Source organism: Camellia sinensis, chromosome 4, assembly GCF_055761805.1.
Source record: "Camellia sinensis isolate YWXY chromosome 4, ASM5576180v1, whole genome shotgun sequence".
In the NCBI taxonomy this organism is placed as follows: Eukaryota; Viridiplantae; Streptophyta; class Magnoliopsida; order Ericales; family Theaceae; genus Camellia; species Camellia sinensis.
In genome coordinates this window covers 198,832,595-198,841,151 of record NC_138964.1, presented here as the reverse complement: position 1 = coordinate 198,841,151, position 8,557 = coordinate 198,832,595, and the positions used below count along the sequence as shown (strand labels likewise).

The 8,557-nt window shown below is 36.4% G+C and overlaps 1 long non-coding RNA gene across 2 annotated transcripts; it reads right to left on the bottom strand.

Annotated features, from left to right (window-relative positions):
- Window positions 1-1,049: 1,049 nt before the first annotated feature.
- Window positions 1,050-7,789, bottom strand: LOC145823531 (uncharacterized). 2 transcript variants are annotated; one of them, XR_014365814.1, is made up of 4 exons: window positions 7,658-7,789; window positions 7,445-7,510; window positions 6,610-6,686; window positions 1,050-1,281 (listed from the first exon to the last, which is right to left on the bottom strand). It is a non-coding gene; the product is annotated as an uncharacterized LOC145823531 (long non-coding RNA). The 2 variants fall into 2 exon arrangements; XR_014365815.1 differs by having other exon boundaries at window positions 7,445-7,513; window positions 7,658-7,783.
- Window positions 7,790-8,557: the final 768 nt, after the last annotated feature.

Sequence of the window (8,557 nt, the reverse complement as noted above, 5' to 3'; positions counted from 1 at the left end):
AATTATTTCTTTCTTCATACATTTCAACTCAATCATTTATCAAAGTTAGGTATTCTTCTAAAAATCGAAAGTCTATTGTAATTGACTCTAGATTAAAATTTTAATTAATTTCTTTTACAATGTACACAAACAAATATTCTATAAGAAAATCATCCTATATTTTGCTTCAAAACTTATTTTTGACAATATTCATATAGGTGAGGGTTTTTTTTTTTTTTTTCCCTTTAAGAAATAATATAATATGAATATAATTATAAGTATACAAAATGAGGATAGGGGCCAAATGAAGTGGATTGGTCTTATTTTGATGAGCAGTTTATATAAATTGTGGCCTGAGGGAGTGTGTGATACATATGAGAAACTATGTTAGTGTAATAATGTATCAAAGACTTCTTGTCAAAGTAAGGGGCCATGGCTCACTACAACAAAAAACCACATTTGGCGACCTAAAAATTTGTCGCCAAAAGTACAAATTTCGTCGCCAAAAGAATCAGCGACAAAGCATACAATTGGTCGCCAAAGCCCTATCACTAAAAGTATTGGCGATGAAATCAGAAATTGTCACCATATGTAGACATTTAGCGACAAGCAAAATTAGTCGCCAAAAATCATGTATTTTGTCGCTATAAAATTACAATTTGTTGCTTAAAGGTTAAAATTTGGATAGGCTGTGTAGTTTTAGCGACAAATAAATGCATCGCCGAAAGTACTATTCAACGACAATTAATTTGGTCGCTAAAAATCACGTTTTTAGCGACGAGTAAGTTTTGGTTACTAAAAGTTCTTGGAATAACCACTAACTTTTAGCGACAAAAACAATATGCTGTCGCCAAATATATTAACAGCGACAAAAACACCACCTGTCACTAAAAATTCACTACACAAATTTTGATTTTAATAATTTTTCTGTTCAAAATAATCCAAAACACCTGTTTTCCCGTGCACAATATATACACAAATGTAATGTAACTAATAATACACCTGTGCAAAACATTCATACTAATTCAAAATTAATAGCTACGAAAAATCCCAATAAACATAATTACAATTCTCTAACAATCTAAAACATGCATACCAAAGTACTTACAAACTACTAACATCAAACCCATAAATACATTACCAAATCCTATGTCAAAATATTTTCAAAAACACAAAACTAAATATTTTGATGCTAAACATTTAATCCATAAATCATTTACCAAAATCCTATGTCAAAATATTTCCAAAAACACAAAATCAAATCTTCTGTTGTAGCCCGAACTGTTTTCCACCATTGCCAATCTGTCACATGAAAAAAGAAAAAACAATATTAGATTGACAAAAAAAAAAAAAAAACATCGATATGAATTTCACAATTTTGATTTTAATTTTGTAACGGGAAGTCCAATCGGGTGCTGTTTGCTCATACAAGTTTGCTCATACAAGTCTATTTAGGCTTGAACAAGTTGCCCGTGCCAAGTTTCGGTGGTTTCAGTGGTCATTTTGTAATTTCGGCCTCCGAACGGGCCTTTTAAGTCTTGTGTTTTACATTTTTTCTTGTAATTTTCTAACCGAAAATCCAATCGAGGTCCCATTTGTTCCTACAAGTCTACTTAAGTTTGAACAAGCTGTCCGTGCCAAGTTTTGGTGGTTTCTGTAATAACCCGACTCTCGTACATGTTTTCTGATATACTTTCAGTCCATTTATTCTGCGCATTTAAATACTTATTGTGAAATTTCATGTGAAATTGGGTTTAATTAAGTGAACCTTACGATTATAGATCCATATCTGTTTAATAAGAAAACATATCTATCACAATTAAAATGTTTGGATCAAGAATTGAAAGCCTTAAGAGCTTAATAATCCGAAATTGACTTTATATTTGAGATCAGCATAATTTTTAAGTCATAATAGGATTTTCTGTGAAATTTTAATTTGGAATGATTAAATTGATTGATTTTTGTCCTATTCACCTTTTATATATATATATATATACCTATGTCCTTCTAAGTATTTGACTTGGGAGCTTTATACAAAAATATCCTGAGAGTGAGGAAAGAGAAGAGTTTGAGAGGAGGAGCAAAGTTCTTCGAGGATGGAATTGGGGAAATCTAGAGGGTTGTAGGGAATTTGACTCAAGATATGTCTACTTATTTCTAAGTGATCCCTCTCTTTGAATTAAGAAGAAATTCCTCTATGTTATTGTGCTAAGTGATTAATTGAGTCATTATCTTTGTATTGAATTGATTTGGAAGTGTATGGACTTATCTAGTGAGGTATCTAGTGAGAAGTCCATCCTATTTCCTCAATTATTAAACTTGAGGATATATGGTTGCATATGTGGGTGTGTGGGTGTGTCGATGTGTGAGGGAATTGGAAGTATTGTGGAATTGGGTTATGTTTATAAACTTTAAAGATTAAAATCCAAGTTATATTGAGATTACATAATATTTATATACATGATTTTTGAATCATATTTCATCAATTAAAGGACCTATTTTGGGCCTTGAAAAAGTTACCAAAAATTGGGTGCTGCTGGAATTTCGGACTGCTGCTGGGTAGAATCGCCGCACGTGCGGGGGTCATTGCCACACGTGCGAGAACCCTTGCCGCACGTGCGGGGCTCACAGCCGCACGTGCGGCCCAAGTTGGAAAAAATGTTTTTCTCCGTTTCGTGTGCTTAACCCTCTGGTATTTTTGAAATCTATGTTTGATGTCCTTAAGATGCCTGTAAATTCATTCGAAGTAAACTGAAGCAAGAAATAATGAAAGGAAGAAAAAGAACTAATGTATGAGTCGTGTACATGTGTAGGTCATAATCCGGGAGGGTCAAGAGCTCTGCTATAGCACTGTGAGTAGTAGTACTGTAATCGTACGTTTACTTACCGTTAATAATTCTTATTATTAACGCTCTGTTTTCTTTTATAAGCAAGTACGTTAACATTTATGTTGTTTGGAGATCAGTGAGAACATTGAAAGATTATGTGTACCTCGGTATGACTGTGGAACTACTCTGCATTCCGATTACGGTTAATGGTTATCATTAATGTGCTATAACCTGTAAATTACCTAAGACTTCGCACAAGAATTATTAGTACTATGCAATTAGTTAACGGGAAGGAATTATGAATATAAACCCCGCTTAATGGGAACATGACATTTGAACGGGAACATGATATTTGAAACGTCCTATCAGGGACTCTTACAGTCTTACTTGGTTCGACACATGTTTTATGACATAGACATTTACCTAGAATGGATTAACGAAATGAAAATCGGATAGAACCATGGGTTGCCTTATACGTCAAGAATTGAATATCAATAACATTGTTATATGACTCACGTTATGGTGTGAATTCTTCTATTCCCATAAATAGTACTGTAACGACACATGGGCTTCTGTAAATATTATTATTAATGCTTGGTTATACATAAGACGACTATGGCAACATGTAATGAATTATAAAAGGAAATTTATGTGCACCATTGTGAACGGTATTCGTATGAATCTGGCATTATTTTGTTCTGGTTATCCATTTCGTTTATATAATGACATGATATGGCAAGAAATGCTCTATTTTCTGATATGTTACATTTTGAATTAATGAATGCTTTAGCACAAGGCCCTTACCTGGGGGTAAAAATACTGTGGTCTTATGGCCCTTGCCCGGGGGTAATAATACCGTGGTTCATGTATGTTATGCTATACTATGACACTATACGGATGGTTCGGTCTTTAAGACCTAAGGATTTCTGGTATGGAACAAAGTGTTGTACGGAACTAAGTACTGCTATGCGAGTCACCTCTAGAATCCGTACGAGCCACCTCTTGAGTCCATACATATGTGAACTGAGGCCTATGGCTGTTCTGTGAAATCTGTGAGGCCTATGGCCAATCTTTGAAATCTGGGCTTAAAGCCAAACTATGAATATGTTAGGCCGAGGGCCAATCTGTGAACCTGTTAGGCCGAGGGCCACTCTGTGAAATCTGTGGGCATATAGCCGTTCTGTATTCTGGGCTTAAAACCACTCTGTTTAAAGACTGGGCCCAAGGTCGTTCTGGAAACAATTACAGGATAAGATTAACTATAAGTTCTCTGTATTTATATACCCTGTGATTCAAGTTATTTATTGGATTATCACGTACTATTATTTGCTGAGCTTCGCTCACTTTATGTTATGTCTGTTTCTGTAGGCACTCAACCTGGAGGTCAGTCTTAATCCATGGCGTTCGTACCTCTTTTGTCAACCGCAGTGTGTCCAGGCACTTAAATGAAGTTGTTCACTTTGTGAAGTTTTGTCAAGCTTTTGGCTTTGTGTTTTGGGTTGTGCATAACCTCTTCCTCACTAATACTTTTGTTATACGTCCAATCATGGGGCTAGGTCTGTATATGTATATGTACATAACTAAACTCTCAGATACACGTCACTGTATGTTCATCTACCTTATGCAATGTTTGTGATCCTGGCATAGTAGTGGTAGCTCATTGGATATTGTTTTATGTTCGTTTTTTATATTAATGCTTCCGTTCAGGCCCCATATCTTATGTACATCGAGTTAGGTGTCTGTTTCTGAAGTGGTCATGCCCAAACTTTTAGGGGAGAGTTGGGGGTGTGACAGTTTCGGTGGTCATTTCGCAATTTCAGCCCCCGAACGGGCCTTTTAAGTCTTGTGTTTTACAATTTTTCTTCTAATTTTCTAACAGGAGATCCAATAGAGGTCCCGTTTATTCCTACAAGTCTATTTAGGCTTGAAAAGGCTGTCCATGCCAAGTTTCGGTGGTTTCGATGGTCATTTCGCAATTTCGGCCCCCGAATGGGCATTTTAAATCTTGTGTTTTACACTTTTTCTTGTAATTTTCTAACCAAAAATCCAATCGAGGTCTCGTTTGTTTCTACAAGTCTATTTAGGTTTGAACAAGCTGTCCGTGCCAAGTTTCGATGGTTTCGATGGTCATTTCGCAATTTTACCCCCCGAACGGGACTTTTAAGTCTTGTGTTTTACAATTTTCCTTCTAGTTTTCTAACCGGGGATCCAATTGAGGTCTCATTTGTTCATATAAGTCTATTTAGGCTTGAACAAGCTGTCTGTGCCAAGTTTCAGTTGTTTCGGTGGTCATTTCGCAATTTCAGCCCCCGAACAGGCATTTTAAGTCTTGTGTTTTACAATTTTCCTTCTAATTTTCTAACCGAAGATCTAATGGAGGTCCCATTTGTTCCTACAAGTCTATTTAGGCTTGAACAAGCTGTCCGTGTCAAGTTTCGGTGGTCATTTCGCAATTTCGACCCCCGAACGGGCATTTTAAGTCTTGTATTTTACAATTTTCCTTCTAATTTTCTAACTGGGCATCCAATCGAGGTTCCGTTTATTCCTACAAGTCTATTTAGGCTTGAACAAGTTACCCGTGCCAAGTTTCAGTGGTTTCGTGGTCATTTCGCAATTTCGGCCCCCGAACGGGCCTTTTTAGTCTTGTGTTTTACAATTTTCCTTCTAATTTTCTAACCGGAGATCCAATAGAGGTCCCGTTTGTTCCTACAAGTCTATTTAGGCTTCAAAAGGCTGTCCATGCCAAGTTTCGGTGGTTTTAGTGGTCATTTTGAAATTTCATCCCCGAACGGGCCTTTTAAGCCTTGTGTTTTACATTTTTCCTTCTAATTTTTTAACCGGAAATGCAATCGAGGTCCTACTTGTTCCTACAAGTCTGTTTAGGCTTGAAAAAGCTGTTCGTGCAAAGTTTCGGTGGTTTCGGTGGTCATTTCGCAATTTCAGCCCCCGAACGGGCCTTTTTAGTCTTGTGTTTTACAACCTTCCTTTTAATTTTCTAACCGGAGATCCAATAGAGGTCCCGTTTGTTCCTACAAGTCTATTTAGGCTTCAAAAGGTTGTCTGTGCCAAGTTTCGGTAGTTTCGGTGGTCATTTCAAAATTTCGACCCTCGAACGGGCCTTTTAAGCCTTACGTTTTACATTTTTCCTTCTAATTTTTTAACCGTAAATGCAATCGAGGTCCCGTTTGTTCCTACAAGTCTATTAAGGCTTGAAAAAGCTGTTCGTGCTAAGTTTCGGTGGTTTCGGTGGTCATTTCGCAATTTCGGCACTCGAACGGGCCTTTTTAGTCTTGTGTTTTACAACTTTCCTTCTAATTTTCTAACTGGAGATCCAATACAAGTCTCGTTTGTTCCTACAAGTCTATTTAGGCTTCAAAAGGCTGTTCGTGCCAAGTTTTTGTTTCAGTGGTCATTTCAAAATTTCGGCCCCCGAATGGGCATTTTAGGTCTTGTGTTTTACAATTTTCCTTCTAATTTTCTAACCGTAGATCCAATCGAGGTCCCGTTTGTTCCTACAAGTCTATTTACTAACATTGCAGCACAACCTTACTATGATTAAAACAAGTGATTAAAATATGAGATTTCTCATATATAGTTCTAAGAGCATACCAACATCAACATAGATCCTCTTTGTCACAGCCTTGATCTGTTATGTAGATGGAAAAAATATAACAAGAAAAGGCAATAGTTGGTCAAGTTTTTGTACAATAAGAATATGAGAGTGAAGCTAAGTTTCTAACTACCTAATTAAAAAGTGAAGCTAAGAGGCATGTCAACCAAAGTTGAGTTCGACCATCCATACCTTGAGTTCAAAAGTTTCTTTAGAAACTGTAGATGGAAAACTGTTAAGAGGCATGTCAACCAAAGTTGTTAACCCACCTAGGGCAAACAAAAAAATGAAGACAACAGTTAAGAGACATAGCTTGAAGAAGAAAATTCTGCAGGTGAGGAAATGAGTAAAGTTCAACTTTGAGTGAGTATTTTTAACGCTAACGGATCCTCTTGCAGAGCTTTTATGAACTATTACAACAAAACATAAATAATAAACTGAATTTTATTTTTATTTTTACGATTAATTATAACTTCAAAGCAGCATTTCTTACCCTTGACATTAAAACAAAATCAAGTAAAATTAGAGTATCTTCACAAAAGAAACCAAGACACCACACAGCAAATACCATAAATTATATCAGGAAGTGGATCCAAAACCATAAGGACAATAATATGCAACAAGTCACAAGTCAGCTGAACTGATAAAACAGAAAACCAGTAAGAAAAAAAACAATTTGCAACCCAGGCATCACATCTTTATAGTTATTTGTTTTACTAACACAAAGATGCGAGAGAAAACAACAAATGAAGCTTCAGGTGCATTTGTGCTAATGCCAAATACTAATGCACCCAAAGAAGGCTTCAAAATAATTTGCAAAGCATACAACATGCAGTGGAATTCAAAAAAAAAATTACAAGTCAACAGGATAATTGTTAAATAAGACCTGGAAGAAGGTAATGAAGATAGAAGTGGAGCTGAATGAAAGGAAAGTATATCTAATATTCAAATAAATAATACTACAAAGGGGGAATAGCCAATAAGAAAGTGCACAGGATCTGCCACATTCTGGTTTTAAGAAACTTACATTCAGATTCTTCCTCACTTTCATCATCACTCTCAACTTCCCATTCAGTAGATACAACGTTAGAATCTGCTGCATTGATGAAACCGGAACTAGTAAAAAAATGATTAACAGTAGAGCAAAGAAGCAAGGACACAAGCATAGACAAAGACAGGATACAACATGTGACACACCAACATGGATATTTCATAAAATGCAAGACATGAGACCAAATACCTTAGTAGCTCACATGGAGTCTCTTGCCATAGAGAATAAGAAATTGGTTAGCATCGCTGTCAACCAATGAACTTGAAAGAGCACATCCTATCCATTAAGAATGCCATTTTTAAATACCAAATGAAATCCAACAAGAACAACAATGATTCATCCTCCCTTTTCCTCCCATCCCCTTTGACCCCCTCTCTCTCTCATTGGTTACATTTTCTTTTTCTTTTTCTTTTTCTTTTTTTTTCCTGCTCCTCCAATCACCCCCCGCCACGTGGCAAAGGGGGGTGAGGGGGTGACCCCCAAAAGGGGGTCCCAAGCATTATTCCAACAAGAAATAGATTCATATCAAATAATGTTACAAATATCTAGATGCACAAGAGTTAAAAAAAAAAAGCTCATCTCTAGTAGATATCGTGCCCGTCTATAATAACCTAAAACCTGCCCACATCTTATTTACCTCTTGCACACATTAAACTAACATTTATATCTCAAGATTGTTGACACAGATTTAATCAATCAATCAACCAAATAGAGGAAGAAACACAAACAGGACAGCCAAAGGCCTCATTTTAAAAGACAACAGATCCAAAGATCAAAAATCTAAAGAGGCCATGTCACGAACCGATCTGGGTAACCCATTTTTGGGCCCCACAAAAATGGATGACCCAGATCTATTCAACACTTACAAGAGCTAAGTACAAACAAAACAAGTCCAAAATCCCAAAATCCCTCGCTGAGACCTTGCCACAAAGAAGTCCAGTGCATAACCAGAAACTTGTCAAAACCGCAGCAACACAAAAACTATGATGCTTGGATCATGAAGCAAACACAAACCCACTTATCCTGAGCCTGATGCCTACAACCAACATCGCATTATAGTAAAAAAAAAATCAAGGATTCTAATGTTCT